The sequence below is a fragment of the Myotis lucifugus genome, unplaced genomic scaffold (assembly GCF_000147115.1).
Source record: "Myotis lucifugus unplaced genomic scaffold, Myoluc2.0 scaffold_325, whole genome shotgun sequence".
In the NCBI taxonomy this organism is placed as follows: Eukaryota; Metazoa; Chordata; class Mammalia; order Chiroptera; family Vespertilionidae; genus Myotis; species Myotis lucifugus.
Genome location: NW_005871373.1, coordinates 1220765 through 1240045, shown reverse-complemented (window position 1 = coordinate 1240045; position 19281 = coordinate 1220765). Strand labels below are relative to the sequence as shown.

Genomic DNA, 19281 nt, shown 5'->3' with positions numbered 1-19281 from the left:
AGCAGGAATTCTGAAAACCAAAGCAATGACAGAGACGCTAAGCCTTTCCTTCACGTGTCTGACACCCCTCTTCAGGTGGCCTGCAGGCCGGGCGTCTGCTGGACCTTTACCACTTGATGTCCTGGCAGGCTGCCCTGGGCCCTGTGAGGCCGTGTGCAGGGCCACCTGGGCCCAGGGGGAGTCGCCCCCTCCCGCCCCACCCCAGCCACTCCTGGTACAGCTCCTGCACGTGGCGCTGCTCTCCGGGGGCCACACCGGATGGCAGCATAGGTGCCTTCCATCAGCCTCAGCAGTGCCCTGTCCACATGCCTGTCCTCCGCCTGGGCCTGGCGCCTGCTGCTTAGGCATCCCCGGCGCAGACCAGGACCTCCACAAAGTGGCAGGGGAACTTGCCCCTCTACAGCTTCAGGACCACTTCTGGATGTTCCGGAAGCCGTAAGCAGACTCAAAGCGGAGGAGAACTTCTCCTTCCCTTTCAAGGGTGACCTCCTGGAAGTCTTTGTTCCTCAGAGTGCGGTAGGTGAGCACTCCCACTTCCTCGTTGAACAGCTCCTTGGCCGTGTGCCTGAAGATGTGCGCCAGGTACCCGTCGGAGCTGGCACCCTCGTGGAGCCTCACCTCCTTCTTCTTCATCTCGCCAAACAGAGTGTCCACGGCAGCGTCATTTGAGGCGAGGTCACTTTGCTCCATTATCTGGACAATTTCACGTGAGGTTAACATGCTGTCAGCACCCTGGGAACTATGTAAAGCTGTGGGAACATCTTCTCAAAGGGCTTCCAGTTTCTTGTCATAACACGGGGCCACAATGACATGGAAAATCTTGTCTGGGGACAGGTTCTGCCGTCTGGTGAAGTAATCCTTCACCAGAGAGTCCATGATCTGCTGGGGAGACTTGGCTGTTCAGAGGTGGGGGTGATGGGGTAACCCAGCACACGCTCTACATATCGGTCCCAGCCGGGGCAGGCGGAGGTCAGCATGGGTAGTCGGGGCTCTTCCTCATGGTGCTGGCAGAACCGACACACAAATTCTTCTGACTCTCCGGGATGCTGAAGTCCGCAGCTATCTTCATGTCAAAGACAGTGCGCCTCAAGGCTTTTGAGGAAGCCTCAGAGCCTTCTGGATGCATCAGTGACACTGAGGCTGAAGTTAGCAGCAAAATAAGGCAGAGACTGAGGACACACAGACACTGCCAGCACCTTGTGCTGTGAGGATCACATTTCTTATTAAGGTTCAGCACACGGAAGAAGTCCTTAGTGTTCTGTTGAGAATCTTGGACTCCTTCCTCTGCGATCACACAACTGTCACATGCCAGACAGTCACTCAGAAATATCCTGGCATCGGCCAACTTATGGAATTCTCCCTTCTCTCCGTTCTCCTGAGCCGGACTCCAGACGTTGTGTGCGGCATTCTCTTGGTCATCGGTTTTTGTTTTTTTACTACATTCCTTCTGTTTGCAGTGATCACACTTCCTCTGGAGCGGGGTGGGCAGAGGCCGGCTCAAGTGACCTGGAGGAAGCACAGGGAGAGCAGTCAGTCACCGCTGGTCATCCCTGGTGCTGCTGATGGTATCTTTTCTTCCTTGTGGAGTGTCCAGGGAGGGGAAGCGGCCGCAGTGCCCAAGGCTGAGTTCCAGGAGGCCGGCAGCACTGTCAGGATTGTGCCAGAGGCACTGGTTCGTTGGTGCCTGGTCTGTCCTCTGGAGATTGAACCTACAGGACTACTAAGGAAGCCAGTCTCTAGTTCTGCCCGCCTTCGCGACCAATTGGTTGGAGTCTGAGGGCCAGGAGGAGGGACCAAGAGTCCTGCCTTCCAGCTGCTCGCCAGTCCCCAGGCCACTCACTCCAGTTCCTTGTTAACCATCCCCTGATCAATGGGAGCCTGCAAGCCGGGGGAGGGACCAAGCAGTCTGCCTTCCACCCACTCACCAGTCACTGCTGTCAAAGATTCATTGGAGCCTGAGGGACCCGGTTCTCCCGTTAGCCATCCTCTGATCAATGGAGCCTGAGGGCCGGGGGATGGACCGTTCAGTTGTTATGGACCCTGGGTTTTTATATATTAGGATGTAATGAAATGACAGGGACAACACAACTAGCCTGGAGAGACTGGAAGCAGACATTGGTAGGTAGGCCTTGTGGGGAGGCATCCCCTCACTTGGGACAAGCATCAGGAGTGACTGTACCAGGCCCAGCAGCCAGGGCATCTGCCAGTTTTCACATAGGAAGTGTGAGATGTTGGTGGTATTCTGGAAAATCAACACATGGAGTTGTATTAAGAAAAAAATAGTGCACCCAGCAAATGGAATGCATGATGACCTGGAGATTATTGCTGACAATGAGATTAAACTTAAATAAAAAAAGAAAGCTGATTAAAAGTAAAAAGAAAGATTATGTAGATAAACGTCAACATAGTAAGCTAATTATACGAATTTATAAAATTGATTCAAAGAATAAATATTATATGCTCAATACTATAAATTTGAACATTTGTACTTGCCCTATTAATAGTAAAAAAAAACTGTTAAAAACAGAGCGATTTCATTTGGTTCAACCAGATAATAGCATAGGCTCACGCTTATTGTTATAATCTGGTTATAGTGAAATATAAATGATGTAGAAAAAAATAAGGGATTTAAAAATGTAAAGTTCTTAAGAAAAGAAAAAATATATATTTTGCAAGAAAGATGCTGTGGTTCATTTACTGAGCCATCAAATTTCTATAAACAGTTTTAGTTTTCCCTACTCATGCAATAACTGTGCTAATGAGATATTTGGTTTGTATACAATGCCAATTGTGTACCAAAACTGTGTATCAGAATCTGTTCTACAGAATTGTAAGAGGTGTGCTTTCATTGTCCTCGGAGGAGCGTCTCAGGGAAGGCTGGGCCATCAGAAAGCTGCTCCAGGCCAGGTAAGCTGGCTTTTGTTTTGTAAATTGGGGGTTTTGTTGCTATTGTTGTGCACTTAGGATATTTCTTCAGTTTGACTGGTCTGTGTCAGTCTATTGACCCTTTATTCCTAGGCAGTGTTTTGGACTGGGGAAAGCTTTCTTGCTCTCTTATAGCTTGTGCCTCAGGTGCTTGAGCTGCTTCTGCAGGAACACATGCACACCTTCGTTTTGTCTTCCAGTGCCTTTAATCTTGCAACCCAAGGTTTACTTGTTTGCATCTGTCTTCAGAGGGACCATCTCACATTGTCCTCTGTGTTTCTCATTCAGCTTTCCACAATATCCATTCTGCTCATCACGCCTCCGGTACAGATTTAAATTTTTATATTGCACTTTTATTTGTGAATCTTCTGTTCCATCTCATATTTGTAACTTTTCTCCCCAATTAAATTAGTTCACACATTCCTACTCCAGTTTGTTTCTCTTGTATGCTATTGAATATAACAATAGTATTTATTACTATTATATTATAATACATTTTTTCCCTCTGATTTCCATAAATTGTTTCCACTGGTCTTTTTTTCTCTCTGAATCCTCAGCATGATGCTTTGCTTATCTGCTTATTTTACAATATTTTATAAGCCCTGGGGAGGCTATTTTTTTCTACTCAGTCTTAAAGAAAGTAAAATCTCACCAGACAAAACCAACAGACCTATTGACTTCATATTCCAATAGCAATCTGCTCACATTTTCCTGGATTCCCCTTCTCACAACCATCTATAGGCAGCGAGTTGATTTCCAGCTCCTGGCCGAGTGCCCTCCTGTTCTCAGATGGTCATCTTTATCCCACTGCCCAGATCTCTGACACTTACCAAGACAGAGTAAGGAGACTGTTTTATAAAACTCAGAGCAGACTACTTCAAACTTCTCCCTCTCTCCTTGCCCGTTTTCCTGTGGGAAATACACACCCCTACATGCAGTGCCCCCCTGCTGGTTTCCATGCCACTCAATCCCCACTCTCCAAACACTCCGCTGCTGACACTGAAAGTCTTCACTGTCTGTCACCAGTGAGTTACTAATTAGAAATTGCCAGGGCACTTCGACTGGAAAAGCACACTCAGCGCACAGGCAGAGAGCTTCCTGTTTGTCTATAAAGACTTGAACTTTCCCAACAGGACAACCGGAAGAAGGAACAGGATCAATGAAAGATCTCCCCGCTTACCTTTAGACAGGGAAGCTAGCTCTGATTCAGGCAGCGGAGCATGAGTGGTTTAGGAAATTAATTTTCAGAAGCGGTTGTTCCATAAGCTTGGCATTCAGTAGAAATATCTCTCAGATTTTGTCAACAGACTTTTACATTATCTTTTATTCCTGGTTTGGGTTTGAAGATATTATTCATGAGTATTAGCGAGTACTAGTCAAAGTCTTTTTAGAAAGAAACTATTATATCATATTATTTGTCAATTATGCCTGAATAAAAATAAATTTAAAAATAATTAAATAAGAGAAACCCCCACATTTTATCTTAAGCTATAGATTTATAAGCTTTTTACCTCACCGTTTCTACTTTTTCTTTATAGCTTTTAAAACACTAGGTTTCCTTTCATTACCTCTTAATTTTATTTTTTATTCTAAGTATTTTTAGTTTCTGCTAATTCTCACACTTAACTTTTTTTCTATTCCTATTTTCTCTCAATCAACTACAAGTTTTTTTCTTCTCAGTTGCAATTGTTTTTGTCTTTTCCTACATAATAACAATTTGAAAATTTCCCTCTTCTGCTGGCATTTATATTTCCAGTCTCACACCATGGCAATTAGCTACACAATCCATTCTGCAATATTGAAGAGTGCCCACCAGGGCCCACAGCAGGTAGTGGCAGATTGGACTGTTATGCTTCCAGCTCAGTACAGCCAGTCAACTTTCCAAATAAATTATTTAGAAAATGCCATTCCTCTTCTTGCTGGGAGCACACGGTAGAAAGAAAATGAAATCAGCATCTTTTACTGCTCACTCGGCATACATCACTATTTTGGGGGGCAATTGACCATTTGCAAACCTGTAATTGAATCCATTGTTTGTCTATGTTATATTAGCGTTCTAACTTTGAAAGAACCATAGTATTTTTTTCCAAGATATTTTGATGATTATACCAAAGCATAAACAGCATTTTAATATTTACATATATTTCATCTTTGCTCTAGTCTATGCATAGATGAGTCAGTGGAGAGGAGTGAAACACGCAGAAGAAAGGAAAAAGGAGGCAGTGGCCGGTGAGTTTTCAGAATGACCACTGCCCACTCCTCCTGTGCTAAAGATTTGTTTGTGTTCATCTCTTAGAGCTACTCCCGCTGTTCTTCACTTCCTGACAAATTACGTGTTGTCATCATATTGTAAATAACAGTTGGGGAATATGTAATGAAAAATCTCATGGGCCGAGCAAAGCATCACATTATTAATTTGTCAGAAATGCTATTACCTAGAGAACCAATTTTAAAATTGCAGCATTTGTAACATGGCATCAGAGCGACTCACACCGAGCAGCATTTAGCAACACCGGGAAATGTATGCAGAGAGCACGGCTAGTGTGAACTTTTCTCAGTAATGCCAATAATATCTGAACTTTGTGGTGTTTTTCTTAATGTTGAAAAGGCACTGAAAATTAAAAAGTTTCAAAATATTTTTTTAAAATATATTTTATTGATTTTTTTACAGAGAGGAAGGGAGAGGGATAGAGAGTTAGAAACATCGATGAGAGAGAAACATCGATCAGCTGCCTCCTGCACACTCCCCACTGGGGATGTGCACGCAACCCAGGTACATGCCCTTGACCGGAATCGAACCCGGGACCCTTGAGTCCACAGGCCGACGCTCTATCCGCTGAGCCAAACCGGTCAGGGCTCAAAATATTTTAAGAATACTTTTCCGTTAGAATTCCACTCTTCTCATTCATGTTTCTAGTTGCAATTTGTTTGACAATATGAAATTGTGATATTTGACCTACAAAAAAAATAGTAAAGAAATAACTCTATGATCCTGCCCATCCTCACTTTGGTAAAATTACATTTGCCTACTTCTCATGAAACACCTTATTAGTCCAAAGGAAAAAGGTATGCTGGGAGTTAACAGAAAGCTATGACTCGATAAGGGTTGACATTGAAGAAATATCTGGGATTTGGTAATATATCAAATGATACCCTCGGCTCCTCTGAAACACTCTACTTGTGTCCCCGAACATAGATGGGACAGTAGTTCTCCTGCAGCTGCACATGGGAGCTCATCAGCTGACTTCTTTCAATGTTTGTTCCATGGAGATTCCATCTGATAGCTCAGTGAGCAAAGAAGAAAGCACTCTACAGCCAACCTACGACAGCGAAATAGTCTTGGAACATGGGATCAGGAGGCATGAGAATTGTGTATCTTTTGGTCTTACTTATTATTTAGGATTCCGACCATACCATAGAGTATAAAAATTCCCGATGGCTATGCAGTAATTGTTTTTGTGGGCTGGGATTAGCATAGATTCTGCTTTTATAAAAATCTGTTAGAACAAACATGAATATTCTAATTGTGACAATACATTAGGGCAGTGATTTTCAACTGGTGTGCTGCAAGAATTTTTAAAACAAGCAATACCTGACTATTTAGTCAGGGGCACTGACTGCTTTTCCCTTAGACTGTCAAATTTAAAAAATGACAACAGCCAACACAACAATAGCTGTCCAGTGTGAATAGATCAAAATTATACCTATTTTTTATCAGATCTGCAAAAGACATCATATATTTTGGTGTGATGAAGAATTTTAGTAATTCGTTTATGTGAGCCATGAGATGAAAAAGATTGAAAATTGCTATATCAGCCCTAGCTGGTTTGGCTCAGTGGATAGAGTGTCGGCCTGTGGACTCAAGGGTCCCGGGTTCTATTCCGGTCAAGGGCATGTACCTTGGTTGCGGGCACATACCCAGTGGGGAATGTGCAGGAGGCAGCTGATTGATGTTTCTCTCTCATCGATGTTTCTAACTCTCTATCCCTCTCCCTTCCTCTCTGTAAAAAAAATCAATATAATATATTTTAAAAAAAAGAAAATTGCTATATCAGGGGAAGCTCCCTGCGACTTGTATGCATCTTAAGCTATTTGAAATAAGTTATATAAAAAGTCTATTACAAAGTACTTGTAACTCTTGCTATCATCCTTTCTACCTGTAAGCATTGGAAGCTATAATAATATTGATTAAATATGCCAATGTGGATAAACTGGAGCCCAGGTGAGACCTCTCAGAAAGCCATGAAAACAGGTGTCTAGTTTCCCAACTGGATTCAATGAGTCACATGGTACAGTTTAAGGACTCTTCTCATCGCTCTGATTCAGTGAGTATAGAAAACAGAATTACCCGTGTTTTCCTTCAAAACTTTATTAAAATTGGTTATCTTGGAAAATATTGATGATTTTTGTATGAATTTCCACAAAACAACAAAAAAAGAAATATTAAAAACATGGTGTAAGTCACTTTTCTTATTCCGTCGCAAATATTTCTAATTTTGTTTTGCTGCAGGGCAAGGAGGAGGGGAGCTTAAAAAGGACATTATATGACACTCGCAACAACAACAAAATTAATGACGTCCTCACCATTTTTTCCCCTTGGATTCCACTCCCCCTCTCCTCAGGAGTGAAGTAACAAACTCTATGGATTGACTATTCCTTATGAGACTATTTTGCATTTGTAACTTTACCAAGTATAACATTTCCACAGACGTAAACTCAGTGTCACTCCTGGCCACATACCTGAAACTAAGAATTTCACCGGAAGGGAGTTCTTACACCGGATCCAACAAGCCGCTCTTTAACGAGACCCTCTCAAGTCCTTGAAAGAGAGAACATTCACTCATACAACAAGCAGAAGAATCAAACAGGCAAGTGCATTTTAGGCTCTGCTTGCATTTGCTTCCATAAGAAACATGTCAGATTTACTCTTTTTTCTCTTAAAGATCTTATATTTCCTAATTCATAGTTTATTAGATAATTATGGCTGATGAGGAGTTGAACTTGGACTTATAATAAAATAATATTTTAATAAAAATTGTAAATATGTCTGAACAAAAGTCTGTAACATAGTTCAAGAAGAATATTTTTTAAAATTATTCCAAATTAAGAATTTATCTAAGCAGATGAGACAAAATGATTATGTACTTTTCCCTCTAAGAATAGAAGAAGGTTAGGTTCTTAACCTTTTAATAAAAAGAAGGTAGAAATTTAAAAAGACAGTGGCAAGACTCCCTGTTTCAGCGCTGACAGGTGAAGACCCTGGTAGTCGCCACTCTTATACTTAAAACAAGAAACGCTGAGGAAATTGGCAGCAGCAATTTTTCTTGGACCCATTAGAGAGCTTCTGGCAAAACACTACCCCACAGTCTGGTAAGATGGGCAAATCTAGAGAGTCCCTGCTGTCTGCCTAATGAGCAGAAGCCAATGGAGCCGTAAACTGGTAGGAACACTTAAGTGGGATTTTGACAAATAGGTGCAGGGGGAGTCTTGACTAGCATGAGAACGAGAAACTCCTGGAAGCTTCAGTCTTATGAGCTCCTAAACTGTCATGAGCTTCAGCTGCAGGAGCCCCATCATTATTACATGAAGAACTAGAAAGACCCCTTCATTACTCGCAGGGTGGAGGGATTAACAGTCTTTATGAACACAGCTACAGAATTCTCCATGGCAAAGGGAGAAAGGAAAACTTTACCTGAGACTTATTTCCCCTCGGGGGAGGCAAGCCACAGCAGCTGTGAGGGCATGAATTTCGTGCATCGGGCCTCTAGTTTAAAATAATGATAATAAATATGTTAGGGGTTCTAATGGAAAAAGTAGACAACAAAAATAACATATAGCTAATGTAAGAAGAGAAACATTCTAATAAAAATAGAAAAGAAATAAAATAATATTTTAGCAGAAATATTGGACTCATCAGTAAACTGGACATGGTTGAGGTAGCAATCATAGCTGAGATAAGAATCAACATCAAGAACAGTGGCATAATATCAACAGATGTAACATATGCCCAATTGTAATTCCAAACAGAGAAGAAAGAGAAAATAAAGAGAAAAAACTGAGAACTTGAAATCTTTCCAAAAATAATGACATACATCAAGCCCCAGATCCAGGATCTCTGAGAACACCAAGAAGAATAAATCCCCCAAAAGTTCACATAGGCATGTTTTATTTAAACTTCAGAAAACAAAAAACAAAGAGAAAATCCTGAAATTGGCTGTGGGAGGGGAATGATGCTTATCCTATATAATAAAAGGGTAATATGCAAATTCACCCCAGCAGCCTAACAACCTGAAACGACCAGTCACTATAATATGCACTGACCACCAGGGGGCAGATGCTCAATGCAGGAACTGCCCCCTGGTGGTCAGTGAGCTCCCACAGGGGGAGCTCCACTCAGCCACAAGCCGGGCTGACAGCTGCGAGTGCAGCAGCAGTCGCAAGAGCCTCTCCTGACTCCTCAGCAGAGCTAAGGATGTCCGACTGAGGCTTAGGAGCCATCATTGGGACATTTCCCGAGGGTTCCTGGGCTTCCAGAGGGATGTCTGACTGCCAGCTTAGGCCCAATCCCCCGGGGAGCGGGCCTAAGCCAGCAGGTGGACCTCCCCCAAGGGATCCTGGACTGCGAGAGTGCGTAGGCCTGGCTGAGAGCCCCTCCCAAGTGCACAAATTTTGGTGCACTGGGCCTCTAGTACAGGAATAAGAGGAAGAATTGTATTAAAGGTATCAGCAGAAACCATGTGTGCAAGAAGTGTGTGAAATATTTGAATTACGGGAAGAAAACGACAATCTCCTTAAATTTTATATCTGATGAATTATCCTTCAAAAGTAAAGATAAAATAAAGACTTTCAAAGAGAAATGGAGGGATTTACTGCTAGCAGATGGTCTTGCAGGAAAAGTTTTTTAAATTATTAATGAGGTAGGAAAGGGATTTGCTCTGAAACTTGAATCTACATAATGAAAAGAAAACCACTGAAGAAGGAATAATTGAGGGTACATAAAATATTTCATTTTTCTTAAAATTAAGTGATATAATAGATGCTTATTTATTTAAAGTAATCATAGTAACAATGTATTGGATGATCATAGCACATGAATAAGTCTATGAATAATAGCAATGTATCAGGGATGGGAAGGAAGAATTGGGAATATTCTAATTTATCTGCACTACACATGAGGAAGAATGATATTATTATTAAAAGTAAATCTAAGTTAATTAAAGTGTATTTTCAATTTAGTATAAATACTATTTTTTTAAAGATGAATAACTGATATGACAAAAAAGGAGGCTGAATCACTTAAAATGCTCAATTAAAACAAAGGAGGCAGAAAAAAGTTAGGAAGTTTAAAAAGAAACAAAGAATAAGTGAAACAGAGAACAGTTATAAATATGGTAGTTCTCAATCTAAGTATATAAAAAGGTAGCTTTAAATGTGAATATTCGAAATAACAAATTAAAAAGGAGAGAGACTAACATAATAGATTTAAAAAACATACTATATGTTGTCTATAGAAAACCAACTTTATTATTTTTAATTTTAATTCTTTATTATTTAAAGTATTACATATGTCTCCTTTTTCCCCATTGAACTCTCCCCTGCCAATCCCAACCCCCAGCACATGCCCACACCCTCCTACTGTCTGTGTTCACTGGTTATGCTTATATCTATGCACACAAGTCCTTTGGTTGATCTCTTACCCCTTCTCCCCCCACCCCCTTCACACCCACCCCTATGTTCCCTCTTAGGTTTGACGGTCTGTTTGATGCTTCTATGTCTCTGGATCTATTTTTGTTCATCAGATTATGTTGTTCATTATAATCCACAAATGAGTGATATCATGTAATATTTATCTTTCTCCGACTGGCTTATTTCACTTAGCATAATGTTCTCCAGGTCCATCCATGCTATTGCAAATTGTAAGAGTTCTTTCTTTTTTACAGCAGCGTAGTATTCCATTGTGTAGATGTACCACAGTTTTCTAATCCACTCATCTGCTGATGGGCACTTAGGCTGTTTCCAAATCTTAACTTTTGTAAATTGTGCTGCTGTGAACATAGGGGTGCATATATTCTTTCTGATTGGTGTTTCTGATATATTCCTAGTAGTGGGATTACTGAGTCAAATAGGAATTCCATTTTTAACTTTTTGAGGAAACTCCATACTGTTTTCCACAGTGGCTACACCAGTCTGCATTCCCACCAGTAGTGTACAAGGGTTTTGTTTTTTTCTCCACATCCTCGCCAGCACTTATCATTTATTGATTTGTTGATGATAGCCATTCTGACAGGTGTGAGGTAGTACCTCATTGTTGTTTTGATTTGCATCTCTCAGATGATTAGTGAGTTTGAGTATTTTTTCATATTCCTCTTGGCCTTCTGTATGTCCACTTTCAAGAAGTGTCTGTTTAGGTCCTTTACCCATTTTTAAATTGGATGGTTTTTCCTTTTGTTAAGTTATATGAGTTCCGTATAAATTTTGGAGATTAAACCCTTATCAGAGATAACATTGGCAAATATGTTCTCCCATGCAGTGGGCTTTCTTGTTGTTTTGTTGATGGTTTCTTTTGCTGTGCAGAAGCTTTTTATTTTGATGTAGTCCCATTTGTTTATTTTCTCTTTAGTCTCCATTGCCCTATGAGCTGTGTCGCTAAGATATTGCTACGACATATGTCTGATATTTTGCTGCCTATTGAGTCTTGTAGGATTTTTATGGTTTCCCGTCTTACATTTAAGTCCTTTAGCCATTTTGAGTTTGTTTTTGTGTATGGTGTAGGTTGGCAATCTAGTTTCATTTTTTGCATGTATCAGAACAAATTTCCCTGCACCATTTATTGAAGAGACTGTCTTGACTCCATTGTATGCTCTTGCCTCCTTTGTTAAATATTAATTGAACATAATGGCTTGGGTCAATTTCTGGGTTCTCTGTTCTGTTCCATTGGTCTATATGTCTGTTCTTGTGCCAGTACCAGGCAGTTTTGAGAAGCGTGGCAAAACAACAATGAGATACCATCTCCTACCTATCAGAATGGCTATCATCAACAAATCAACAAACGACAAGTGCTGGTGAGGATGTGGAGAGAAAGGAACCCTCATGCACTGCTGGTGGGAATGCAGACTGGTGCAGCCACTATGGAAGACAGTATAGAGTTTCCTCAAAAAGGTAAAAATGGAACTCCCATTAGGCCCAGTAATCTCACTTCTAGGAAATTCTCACTCCCAAGAAACCAGAAACACCAATCATAAAGGATATATGCACCCATATGTTCACAGCAGCACAATTTACGAAAGCTAAGATTTGGAAACAGCCTAAGTGCCCATCAGCAGATGAGTGGATTAAAAACCTGTGGTACATCTACACAATGGAGTACTATGCCGCTATAAAAGAGAAGGAACTCTTACCATTTGCAACAGCATGGATGGAGCTGGAGAGCATTATGCTAAGCAAAATAAGCCAGTCGGAGAAAGATAAATATTACATGATCTCATTCATTTGTGGAATATAATGATCAACATAATTTGATGAACAAGAATAGATCCAGAGACAAATGGCAGGGAAGGGGGGGTTAGAGAACAGCCAAAGGACTTGTATGCATGCATGTTAGTGTAACCAATGGACAGAGACACTGGGGCGGTGGGGGCTTGCCAGGGGTGGGAATGGCTGGGAAGGGGGTCAATCAGGGAAAAAGAAGACATATGTACAACTTTAGACAATAAATAAATAATAATAAAAGAAAGATTTTTGTTTCAGCTGCAATCACTCTGTGAGCAGCTCCCAGGAGCCCATATGCAGTAAGGGAAGGCTGTGAGGAGGGAATGAGAACTGTGAATGGCATTGTTGTCCCGCAGTGTTTGGCCTTGGTGGGCCTTTGTTGTATTTACAATTCACTAATTCACCATTACAGATGACACGATGGTTAGCAGGAACAAGGTATGTGTCTGTTCTATTCATTTAACTTGTTTGGAACCTTTAGATGCAGCACATACAGTTTGAGGGACTGAGCAGTGTAAGTTCATCATAGCAAGTGAATAGCAAATAACATGCTCATTCATTAGATATTTAATTAAACAGTCACTCCTTGTGGATTATTGTGATTTCTTCCACCCACAATCTTCATTTCGTTTTCTATCCACATGTAAATGATTATTTCTGGGGCACTGTTTTTTAATCTGCAAAATGGGTTTAATACCAGGGACTTATGGTGTTGCTGTACCAAGTGAACTAATACCTCCCACATTCTTATACCAATGCTTTATGCTGAACAAAGACTCAATAAGTGTGAGCAATTATGATGATCATTAAGTACATTTTTCATTGAGAACAATATTAATTTATGTATTATGCATTTCTATTTAATGACAAAACATGTGGCAATTAAAGAAAAATTGTCTTTTAAAAACTTTAGAAAAAAAATTAAACCCTTCAGGAACCTAATTCCGAGTGAAGCTAATAAGCATATTGCTGTGTTGTCAAGATTCCAACATGACCTCATATTTTAGCATAAGAGGAAAGGAATAAGACCTCACTTTAAAGTGTTCTTTCAAGTTGTAAGAATGAAACTTGTCACAAATTAATTCCAACATTCCAGGTTAGAATACATTTCATATGATAACTATTTGCATCTTTACATTGTTAATAAGATCGTTGGGTCTTTCAAACTGTGTTGCATTCGGCTTGATCTTCATCTTCCATGGCACATGACTCTCTGTATTTGGCTTGAGTGGCCTTTCAGAAATGATTTGTAATTTTCTTAAATGAATATATTTTATACAAACAAATGACACAGTGATTCTTTGAAAATTCTGGGACCACAAGTGGTTTACCATTTAATATTTTGTTTTTAATTACTGAGTGATCAGATCTTTTATTTTAAATGATTAATTTAATACACTGGGCCACAATTTATATTATCCATTGCACTGACTTATGTTTAAATTTAAAAGTTAAATAAATGTATTGATGAATATAATATGGAACATTTACATTACAGTCTTCCTTAGCTACTCCTACAGCCTCATAGAATTTCCTTTACTTCTTCTATAAAACACCAGTGGAAGGACCATGAACATCTGTAGAAAGATCTTTCAGGTTCTTGAAGTCTAAACCCTCTGAACAAAATCCAAAACTGTGCCACTCTCACCACATTCCTCCTCCAGCTTTCTTCCTCTCACTTTGTCTCTGTGCATGTACACACTCTCTTTGCTAATTCATCTTCCTACACCCTGCCCCAGAGCTCGGAGCTGCAGGCAGAGAAAGACACGGGGTAGAGTGGGGCCAAGACTGCTGGGGATGACTCCAGGTGTAACTCAGCTTGGAGGAGAGATTTTGAACTGCCCCCGAAGTGACAGAGTCCAGGAACAATGCTTTCTTATTTGTTTGGAACCCTCACAGTCCCATTGATTTTTAGAGGGAGTGCAAGGGGGAGAAAGGGGAGAGAGAGAGAGAGAGGAGAGAGAGACACATCAATGTGAGAGAGAAGATATAGCAATTGGTTGTCTCCCAATCACACCCTGACTGGGGCCAAGGACCCAACCAGCAATCCAGATATGTTCCCTTAACCAGGAATCAAACCCCAGACCCTTTGTTGGGAGGATCGGCACTCTAACCACTGAGCAAAGCCAAGTGGGCCTTATTCTTTTCTTATACAGGAATAAATACATACCCTCACTTTCCCTTTCATCTTATAGTGGTTTTTTTATTAAACCCTATCCTTCCAGTGTTGCACACACTCCCTTTTATCTTAGAACTAGAGGCCCGATGCACAAAATCCATGCAAGGGGCTCAACCCTCACAGCCCCAGCTGCCTCGGCCCTCACAGCCCTTGCTGCCCCATGGCCCCACCCACTCATCATTTCAGAAGGTCATTCTGCTGTCCAGTCTAATTAGCATATTAGCTCTTTATTATCCTATATAATAAAAGGCTAATATGCAAATTGTCCCCTCAACCTGGAGTTCAACTGGGAGTTCAACCAGGGGGTGGGCAGGCCCTCCCCCTGGCCAGCCTTGCCCTAGATTGGCACCCCCCACCCCGGTGAGGGGTGGGGCTGGCCTGCCAATAGCCTGTGGCTCCTCCCCCAGATAGCCCCTCCCATCGGGGGTGGGGTCACCAGCCAACTGCCTGAGGCCCCTCCCCCTGGCCAGCACGATTGGCCCCGATTGGGGCAGGCCGGCCAGACCCACCCGTGCACGAATTCGTGCACCAGGCCTCTAGTATAGGATATTTTTCCTTCAGTATCTTCTATTTGCTATATAAAATGTATTACTATATAAAATCTATTAATGCCAGACAAGAGGGAAAGATGAAAATATGAGCAGCATTCACCATGTCCTGAGAGCTCCTGCGAAAAGATCTTCCAAGGGTAACGTCTCTAAGTCAAAAGCAGAATTGTCAGTGGCAACGTAAGAAAGCACTTTTCATATGTAAACCTTGTTAGCATGGTTTGTTTTGAGAGCCATGCAACAGACATTTTATGGTCTTGTTTTCAGGGTGCTTCCTACACACAACAAAATCTTGAAAGACTCCATAAGTCAGACTGTTCTTCTTTTAAAAGGATAGTCCAACACCAAAATGGCCCCAGCTACTGGGACAGCAACAGGGATCGGAATGCTTGGTATTTTTTCATTCTTCAACTCTCATTATATTCATGCTCCTTCCCCAGAAGGTTTGGTTTATCTTGGTATGTATTTGGAGGCTTATGCATGCTTTCTCGCAGATCACATATGTGATTTTACTGATACTGAATACTATCTGTAAAGCATATCAAGACATAACTCCCAGCTGGATAAAATAAAACCCATATCAGGAAAGAAGAAACCCTCAGTTCCAAAGATGCCTGAACATCAACTCCCTCACAAAATCAATCTACCATTCAGGAGAATATACATTTTCTAAAAGTCACCCTTCATTTTATATTAAGATTACCACAATTAAAGGTTTCCTCTGAGATGCTTCACAGGGCATTAAATATTCAATATTACTTGGAAACATCATTAGAATGTACTTCTAATAAAAATGTGGACTCTTTCAGAAAACCCATTGTTAACATGCAATTGATTGATTAATTAATTCTCCTTAGTGTCCCCAGCAGGTCTCTACCATTATATTGCAACAACACATGCCAGGGATGAAGTGGGTAAGCATTACAGGAGCAACAAATATTGACTAACTCTAGACAGGAAACATAGGGTTGTCAACTCTTTCTGAGACATGTAACCTTCACTGAGTCACACTCAACCTGAAAGTGCTTAGCGTGTTGTAAGTGTTCAGTAAATATTTAGTGGATGAAAGTGTCTCTCCCTTAGAGATTAAGAGGAACAAAGAATACATATCTCTTGACAGACCTCCTATTCAGTGTGTTGTGTATAAATAGTATTGTGTGGCTAATAAAGTTGCTTCAGTTCATCAAGAGAACTGGGGTCCTCCCGATCCCGCTTTCCTGTCTTTCTTAAAAATGTGGACTCTTTCAGAAAACCCATTGTTAACATGCAATTGATTGATTAATTAATTCTCCTTAGTGTCCCCAGCAGGTCTCTACCATTATATTGCAACAACACATGCCAGGGATGAAGTGGGTAAGCATTACAGGAGCAACAAATATTGACTAACTCTAGACAGGAAACATAGGGTTGTCAACTCTTTCTGAGACATGTAACCTTCACTGAGTCACACTCAACCTGAAAGTGCTTAGCGTGTTGTAAGTGTTCAGTAAATATTTAGTGGATGAAACTGTGTCTTCTTATCAGGAAATCTAAAACCACTTTTAGTACCATGACACTTGCTCAGGGAGAGAAGACATCAGAGAAAGGCCACATAGAAGAAAGAGAGACCATTAAGGAGATAACAATAGCTAACACTTGCAAAATGCATGTAAGAATAAAGGAAACCCCTTCAGTTTTGAGAAAGGAAAATTAGATTTCCAGGCATGTTATATTTGGAGATGGCACCTCAAGTCAATGGATTAAAGTGAACCTAAGGAATCCAAAGTTTATAGACAAATATGTGTACTGGTGCCATGCTCTGTGCTAGGTGCGGGATAGTACAGAGTTGTGGTGAAAGTCCCACTATAAGCAAATGACCATCTTAATAGTAATTATCCTGGCACAGAAATATTTGCCAGACAGTGCAGAAACACTACAAAGAGTTGTAATGGATCCTAAAAGGACAAGGACTGGAATACTTCACTTGGTTAGGCTTAGCTAAGGCTTTCAAGGATTATTTATAGGAAAAGTATTGTACATGAACCTTACAAAAGCAGTAGCTATAATTTGAAGTTTAGCATCTATGTAACTATGAGGTGCCCAGTGCATGAATTCGTGCACCTTGAAAGGAACTGTGGGCCATGAGGCTACAGTGGACACAGGGGTGGGTCTTGGCCCATCCTCCACACCACCCCGCTATGGCCCCCAGTCCCCTCTCTGCTGCAGCCACACTCCTGCTGCCGCCGCTCCCACGTGTTGATGGCACTGGCCCTACTTGCACCTGCTGACAGTGTGAAGCGATTGGGGCCAGTGCCAGCAGCATGTGTGAGTGGCGGCTGCTGTCCCAATCACCCCTCAAGGAGCAAGAAAAGGTGGAGAAGCCCTCAAGGGTGATCGGGGCAGGCAGCCGCTTCTTGTACCTGCTGATGGCACCGAGTGATCAGGACCAGCGCCAGGCGATGGCAGCGAGTGCAAGTGGTGGCTCTGGTGCCAGCTGCAGGTGTGAGCAGGGCCAGCTCTGGCAGTGGGTGTGAGTGGCAGCTCCAGCACCAACAGCAGGTGCAAGCGGGGCTGGTAGCAGGTGCGAATGTTGGGCGAGACTACAGCACGTGTGAGCAAAGAATTTTCAGTAGCCATCAGAGGTTTGCCCTGATGACAGCGACTGTTAGGGTAGAGCCATAACCTCCCCATCAGCCCTGCCCTGAGTGTGACAGTGGCGGCGCCCCAACCCCCTGATCGGCCCTGCTCTGTGGGTGATAGAGGGCGGCGCCCCAACCCCCTGATCTGCCCTGCTCTGTGTGTGACAGGGCGCGGTGCCCCAATTCCCCTATCGGTCCTACTCTGTGCATGACAGGGGGGAGCTCCCTAACCCCCTGATGGGCCCTGCTCTGTGTGTGACAGGGGGGAGCTCCTCAACCCCCTGATCGACCCTGCTCTGTGTGTGACAGGGGGTGGCGCCGCAACCTCCCCATGGACCCTGCCTTGAGTGTGACAGGGGGCGGTGCCCCAACCCCTAATCGGCCCTACCCTGAGCGTGACTGAGGGTGGCATTGCAACCTCCCAATCCTCCCTGCTCTGTGCATGACGGGGGGGGGGCGCCCCAACTCCCCAATCGGCCCTGCTCTGAGCCCGACCAGGGGCTGCACCTAGGGATTGGGCCTGCCCTCTGCCACCCGGGAGCGGGCCTAAGCCAGCAGGTCGTTATCTCCTGAGGGGTCCCAGACTGCGAGAGGGCACAGGCCGGGCTGAGGGACCCTCCCTCCACCCCGAGTGCACAAATTTTTGTGCACCGGGCCTCTAGTCTCTCTATATAAAAAGCCAGTGTTGTGATGACCAGGACGACCAAATGACTGGTCAACATGAGGTGCATTGAGCACCTCTTGGTCCCTCCCCTGCAATCACAGCAAGGCAGGTGGTGGGTGGGCAGGGCGGCGAGTGCAGCGAGCCGCACCGGGCAGGTGGGCGAGGCTGCAAACAGCGGCAGGCTACCATGCGCGATTTTGCATGCTGGGCCTCTAGCAATAGTTATAATTATGGACTTCAGCACCAGACTATGAGTTCAAAGCCTGGCTCTCTTACTTGCAGGCTGAGTAATTTGGGCCAAGAAATTAGACCCTTTATCTTTGTATTTCCTTCTCAATAAAATGGGGGAAATAGTCAATTGTCAGGGCTTATAGTGAGTTACTACATGGAAACGTAGAACCTGGCTTGATGCAGAGTGTTCAATGAACATGGGTTACTAGTCATTGAGACTGTAGAACACACAATAGAAGTGTGCCCCAATAGGCCACAGCCCTGCTGACCTGTGTGAAACATTTGCAAGGGGTATGTGGTGCTGCCGATTGGAATAAAGGTTTGCATTTTTTAGTGGGTCTTATGAAATCAAACTACACTGAATGCAGGACAAGAATGGGTAAAAGCTCCACCTACCCATAATGTTAAACAATAGCACTGCCAACACATTCACTTTGTTTCAAATGAATTTTCTCATTTAGACTAACTTTTTGGGACCTTTGTATGTGTTCAGCACTCAGGGCAGGAAGTGATGGCAATGAAATCTGACTCTCTGGTGAACCTCAATATAAATTATATTTCAAGCCCACATGAGTAATGCACACATTAACTTGGTGGCCATGGAGATGGGAGTCCGGCCAGTAATCT

The 19281-nt window shown here is 42.6% G+C and overlaps 1 pseudogene; it reads right to left on the bottom strand.

The window, feature by feature from the left end:
* Nucleotides 1-200: 200 nt before the first annotated feature.
* The window catches only part of LOC102436711, a 52807-nt pseudogene continuing 33726 nt past the window's right edge, over nucleotides 201-19281 (bottom strand).